Consider the following 7,106-nt stretch of genomic DNA (forward strand, 5'->3'; position numbering starts at 1 on the left):
AATTCCATCCACCTCCACTACCTTTGTTCTTAGTGTTACTTTCTAAGGTCCACTTGACTTCACATTCCAAGATGTCTGGCTCTAGGTCAGTGATCACACCATCGTGATTATCTTGGTTGTGAAAATCTTTTTTGTACACTTCTTCTGTGTATTCTTGTCACCTATTCTTAATATCTTCTGCTTCTCTTAGGTCCATAAAATTTCTGACCATTATCGAGCCCATCTTTGCATGAAATGTTCCCTTGGTATCTCTAATTTTCTTCAAGAGATCTCTTGTCATTCCCATTCTGTTGTTTTCCTCTATGTCGTTGCAGTGATCACAGAGGAAGGCTTTCTTATCTCTCCTTGCTATTCTGTGGAACTCTGCATTCAGGTGATTATATATTTTTTTCTCCTCAGCCTTTCGCTTCTCTTCTTATCACAGGTATTCGTAAGGCCTCCTCAGACAACTATTTTGCTTTTTTGCATTGCTTTTCCATGGGCATGGTCTTGGTCCCTGTCTTCTTTACAATGTCATGAACCTCCATCCATAGTTCATCAGACACTCTATCAGATCTAGTCCCTTAAACCTATTTCTCATTTCCACTGTATAATCACAAGGGGTTTTATTTCAGTCATATTTGAATGGTTTAGTGATTTTCCCTACTTTCTTCAATTTAAGTCTGAATTTGGCAATAAGGAGTTTATGATCTGAGCCACAGTGAGCTCTGGTCTTGTGTTTTCAAACTGTATAGAATTTCTCCACTTTGGCTGCAAAGAATATAATCATTCTGTTTTTTCTGTTGACCATCTAGTGATGTTCATGTATAGAGTCTTCTCTTCTGTTGTTGAAAGAGGTTGTTTGCTATGACCAGTGTGTTCTCTTGGCAAAACTCTCTTAGTCTTTGCCCTTCTTCATTCCGTGCTCCAAGGCCAAAGTTGGCTGTTAATCCAGGTGTTTCTTGACTTCCTACATTTACATTCCAGTCCCCTCTAATGAAAAGGACATCTTTTTAAAGTGTTAGTTCTAAAGATCTTGTAGGTCTTCATAGAACCATTAAACGTCGGCTTTTTACGCATTACTGGTTGGGGCATAGGCTTGGATTACTGTAATAGTGAATGGTCTGCCTTGGAAATGAACAGAGGTCATTCTGTTCATTTGGAGATTGTATCCAAGTACAGCATTTCGCACTCTTTTGTTGACCATGATGACTACTCCATTTCTTCTAAGGGTGATTATATAATGGTATAATCACCATTATACCCTCAGATATAATGGTCATCTGAGTTGAATTCACCCATTCCAGTCCATTTTAGTTCACTGATTCCTAGAATGTCTATGTTCACTCTTGCCATCTCCTGTTTGACCACTTCCAATTTGCCTTGATTCATGGACCTAACATTCCAGGTTCCTATGCAATATTGCTCTTTGCAGCATCGGACCTTGCTTCTATCACCAGGCACATCCACAACTGGGTACTGTTTCTGCTTTGACTCCATCCCTTCACCTTTTCTGAAGTTATTTCTCCACTGATCTCCAGTAGCATGTTGAGCACCTACCGACGTGGGGATTTCCTCATTCACTATCCTATTATTTTGCCTTTTCATACTGTTCTTGGGATTCTCAAGGCAAGTATACTGAAGTGGTTTGTCATTCCCTTCTCCAGTGGACCACATTCTGTCAGACCTCTACACCATAAGCCACCCATCTTGGGTGGCCCCACACAGTATGGCTTAGTTTCATTGAGTTAGACAAGGCTGTGGTCCGTGTGATCAGATCGACTGGTTTACTGTGATCACGATTTCAGTGTGTCTGCCCTCTGACGCCCTCTCGCAATACCTACCATCATATTTGGGTTTCTCTTACCTTGGTTGTGAGGTATCTCTTCACGGCTGCTCCAGCAAAGCACAGCCATTGCACCTTACCTTGGACAAGGGGTATCTCCTCACGGCCACCCCCTCCTGATTTTGAACGTGGAGTAGCTCCTCTCGGCCACCACTCCTGGCCGCCACTGAGAAATACTTTTATTTCAGAAACCAAATAGATTTACTGATGTGATTTATCCATATAAAATTTCTTTAGGAATGAGATTTTGCAGGCTCATGGTTTTGGTTGCGATTTGTGTAAGGAGCCTGTATTTTAAGTTTATGCTGAAGTAAACACTGGTTGAACATTACGCTTCAATTGCTAGGAGACTAGTGACTTTGTGATGTCACAGTGACCGCTCCATTGTAGGAGATCAGTGACTTTTTGAAACACTGTGATGGTCTGGGAATTTCCCTCTGTAGGCCAGCCAAGCAGCATTTGAATTTTCAGTGTGTAAAATCAGACAAATGAGAAAAGTGTTTGAAGAAAGTTTTTTCTGAGATGGCACATATTTCTTCAGAAATTCAAGATGTGCCTCTTAAAGATGAATCCACTGGTTCAGAAACCTCCATCAGACCTTTGCACGATTATACACTTGCTGGAGACTCGGTTTTTTGATCTATAATTGAAAAATATGCTTTTCAGGCTTTGTCTGAGGCAGTTCTGATGAAAAGACCACATTACACATTTTCTGTCTCTGAAACAGGTGAACTGAATGATTTTCTTTGACTCACTTTTCCACAAAAATTGTGCAATAGAGTGGAAAGTGATCAATTTGAAACTATTTGGTGGGATGAGAGTGACACTTGTATAGTGATCAATGAAGAACTCTTCAAGGAAGAAGTCTTGGAAAGAAAGGTACCTTTCAGGATATTTGAAACCAATAATATGAAATGTTTAGTTTGACAGCTGAACATTTATGGGTTTAGCAAAAAGCAACAACCTCTTCAAAGATCTGCTTCAATATCTGACTTTCTGGAAGAAGAAAACAACATCTCTCTTTTGAGCAAGGTATTTCAAAATTTTCACTTATTGGCAATATGTAAGACTGGAAAAGACTCTGATGCTAGGAAAGGTTGGGGGCGGGAGGAGAAGGGGACGACAGAGAATGAGATGGCTGGATGGCATCACCGACTCTGTGGACATGAGTTTGAGTGTACTCCGGGAGTTGGTGATGGACAGGGAGGCCTGGCATGCTGTGATTCATGGGGTCGCGGAGAGTCGGACACGACTGAGTGACTGAACTGAACTGAACCGAACTGAAGATTAAATCATGTGATCTAGAAAGCATGTTACCATATGTAGCTAAAACAGAATTTAAAATTGAGATAGCAAATTGTTGAAGAAGCTTTATTTTTTGAAGTTGAAAACAGCTGGAAGATATAGTATTTGACGTTTAACAAACTTTCCAATCAACTTGAAACAAGATATGTGTCTTGAAGCTACTTAAAGTGGTATTTACTGTATATATAAAACGTATTTTTAGTTGAGAAGCATAATTGTTTCTACCATGTTAGCTGTGAAGACTAATCTGGAGGCATTTTAGTTTAGGCAATTTAATTTGTATCATTAAAGGAATATTTTTTTTTTTATTTTTTAAATTTATTTAATTAGAGGCTAATCACTTCATGGGAAATAGACGGAAAAGCAGTGGAAATAGTGTCAGACTTTATTTTTTGGGCTCCAAAATCACTGCAGATGCTGATTGCAACCATGAAATTAAAAGACGCTTACTCTTTGGAAGGAAAGTTATGACCAACCTTGATAACATATTAAAAAGCAGAGACATTACTTTGCCAACCAAGGTCCGTCTAGTCAATGATATGGTTTTTCCCGTGGTCATGTATGGATGTGAGAATAGGACTGTGAAGAAAGCTGATCGCCGTAGAATTGATGCTTTTGAACTGTGGTGTTGGAGAAGACTCTTGAGAGTCCCTTGTACTGCAAGGAGTTCCAACCAGTCCATTCTAAGGGAGATAGATTCCGGGTGTTTATTGGAAGGACTGATGTTAAAGCTGAAACGGCAATACTTTGGCCACCTCATGTGACGAGTTGACTCACTGGAAAAGACTCTGATGCTGGGAAAGGATGGGGGCGGGAGGAGAAGGGGACGGCCGAGAATGAGATGGCTGGATGGCATCACCGACTCTGTGGACATGAGCTTGAGTGAACTCCAGGAGTTGATGATGGACAGGGAGGCCTGGCGTACTGTGATTCATGGAGTGGCGGAGGATCGGACACGACTGAGCGACTGAACTGAACTGAACTTTACATTATTGTATTTGTTTTGCCATATATTGACATGAATCTGCCCCAGGTGTACATGTGTTCCCCATCGTGACCCCCCGCCCACTTCCCTCCCCATTCCATCCCTCTGGTTCATCCCAGTACAACAGCCTGAGCATTGTGTCATGCATCGAACCTGGACTGTCGATTCGTTGCACATATGATATGATTCATGTTTCAATGTCATTCTCCCAAATCATCCCACCCTCGCCCTCTCCCACAGAGACCAAAAGACTGTTCTATACATCTGTGTCTCTTTTGCTGTCTCGTATACAGGGTTATCATCATCACCAGTCTAAAGTCCATATATATGCTTTAGTATAATGTATTGTTGTTTTTCTTTCTGACTTACTTAATTCTGTATAATAGTCTCCAGTTTCATCCACCTCATCAGAACTAATTCAAAGGTATTTTTTTGATGCCTGAGTAATACCCCATTGTGTATATGTACCAAAGCTTTTTTATCCATTCGTCTGCAGATGCACATCTAGGTTGCTTCCATGTCCTCGCTCTTATAAACAGTGCTGCAATGAATATTGTGGTACATGTGTCTCTTTCGATTCTGGTTTCCTCGGTGTTTATGCCCAGAATTGCGATTCCTGGATCATACAGCTGTTCTATTTCCAGTTTTTTAAGGAATCTCCACACTTTCCTCCATAGTGGCTGTACTACTTTGCGTTCCCACCAACAGTGTAAGAGAGTTCCCTTTTCGCCACACCCTCTCCAGCATTTATCGCATGTCGACTTTTGAATAGTATCCATTCTGACTGGTGTGAAATGGTATCTCATTTTGCTTTTGATTTGCATTTCTCTGATTATAAGGGATATTGAGCAGTTTTTCATGTGCTTTGTTAGCCACCTGTATGTCGTCTTTGGAGAAATATCTGTTTAGTTATTTGGCCCATTTTTTGGTTGGGTCATTTATTTTTCTGGAATTGAGCTGCAGGAGCTGCTTGTATACTTTGGAGATTAATTCCTTGTCAGTTTTTTCATTTGCTATTATTTTCTCCCATTCTGAAGGCAGTCTTTTCACCTTGCTTATAGTTTCCTTTGCTGTGAAGAATTACATTTGAATTAGGTCTCATTTGTTTATTTTGTTTTTAGTTCCAATATTCTGAGTGGTGGGTCATGGAGGATCCTGCTGTGATTTATGTCAGAGAGTGTTTTGCCTATGTTCTCCTCCAGGTGTTTTATAGTTTCTGGACTTACATTTTGATCTTTAATCCATTTTGAGTTTATATTTGTGTATGGTGTTACAGCTGAAACTGCAATACTTTGGCCACCTCATGCGGCGAGTTGACTCACTGGAAAAGACTCTGATGCTGGGAAAGGTTGGGGGCGGGAGGAGAAGGGACGACAGAGAATGAGATGGCTGGATGGCATCACCCACTCTGTGGACATGAGTTTGAGTGTACTCCTGGAGTTGGTGATGTACAGGGAGGCCTGGCGTGTTGTGATTCATGGGGTCGCGGAGAGTCAGACACGACTGAGCGACTGAACTGAACTGAACTGAAATGAATGGTGTTACGGAGTGTTCTAATTTCACTCTTTTACCAGTTTTTCCAACACCACTTGTTAAAGAGACTGTCTTTTTTCCATTTTATATTCTTGCCTCCTTTGTAAAAGTTAAGGTGTCCATAGGTGCATAGATTTATCTCTGGGCTTTCTACTTTGTTCCATTGATCTATATTTCTGAGTTAATGCCAGTACCATACTGTCTTGATGATTGTGGCTTTGTAGTAGAGCCTGAAGTCTGGCAGGTTGAGTCTTTCAGTGCCATTCTTCTCCAAGATCACTTTGGCTATTCGAGGTTTTTTGAATTTCCATACAAATTGTGAGATTATTTGTTCTAACACTGTGAAAAATACCTTTGGTAGCTTGGTAGGGATTGCATGTAATGTATGGATTGCTTTAGGTATTATACATATTTTCACAATATTTTTTCTTCTAATCCACGAACACAGTATATATCTCCATCTATTGGCGTCCTATTTGATTTCTTTCACCAGTGTCTTATAGTTTTCTATATAGAAGTCTTTTGTTTCTTGAGGTAGATATATCCCTATGTATTTTATTATTTTCGTTGCAACAGTGAATGGAATAGTTTCCTTAATTTATTTTTCTATTTTTTCATTATTAGTGTATAGGAATGCAAGGGATTACTCTGTGTTGATTTTAGATGCTACAACTTTACTGCATTCATTGATTAGTTTTCTGGTATAGTCTGTAGAGTTTTCTGTGTAGAGGATCATGTCATTGGCGAACACTGAGAGTTTTATTTCTTTTTCTCCAGTTTGAATTCCTTTAATGTCTTTTTCTGCTCTGATTGCTGTGGCCAAAACTTCCAGAACTATGTTGAACAGTAGTGGTGAGAGTGGGAACACTTGTGTGTGCTTTAGAAAAAGGAGAAATTCATTGTTTTGGGGTGAAATATCCGATAGATATCTATTAGGTCTAACTGTTCTATTGTATCTTAAAGTTTGTGTTTCCTTGATAATTTTCTGTTTAGATGATCTATTCATAGGTGTGAATGGGGTATTAAAGTCTTCCACTATTATTGTGTTGTTGTTAATTTCCCCTTTTATACTTGTTAGTAACTGTCTTACATATTGCGGTGCTCCTATGTTGGGTGCATATATTTATAATTGTATCTTCTTCTTGGATTGATACTTTGATCATTATGTAGTGTCCTTCTTTGTCTCTTTTCACAGCCTTTATTTTAAAGTCTATTTTATCTGATATGAATATTGCTACTCCTGCTTTCTTTTGGTCTCTGTTTGCGTGGAATAACTTTTTCCAGCACTTCAATTTCAGTCTGTATGTGTCCCTTATTTTGAGGTGTGTCTCTTGCAGACAACATATATAGGGGTCTTGCCTTTGTATCCATTCAGCCAGTATTTGTCTTTTGGTTGGGGCATTTAACCCAATTGCATTTAAGGTAATTATTGGTAAGTATGATACCATTGCCATTTTC

The sequence above is a fragment of the Moschus berezovskii genome, chromosome Y (assembly GCF_049115385.1).
Source record: "Moschus berezovskii isolate FMDL1 chromosome Y, NW_MosBer_1.0, whole genome shotgun sequence".
In the NCBI taxonomy this organism is placed as follows: Eukaryota; Metazoa; Chordata; class Mammalia; order Artiodactyla; family Moschidae; genus Moschus; species Moschus berezovskii.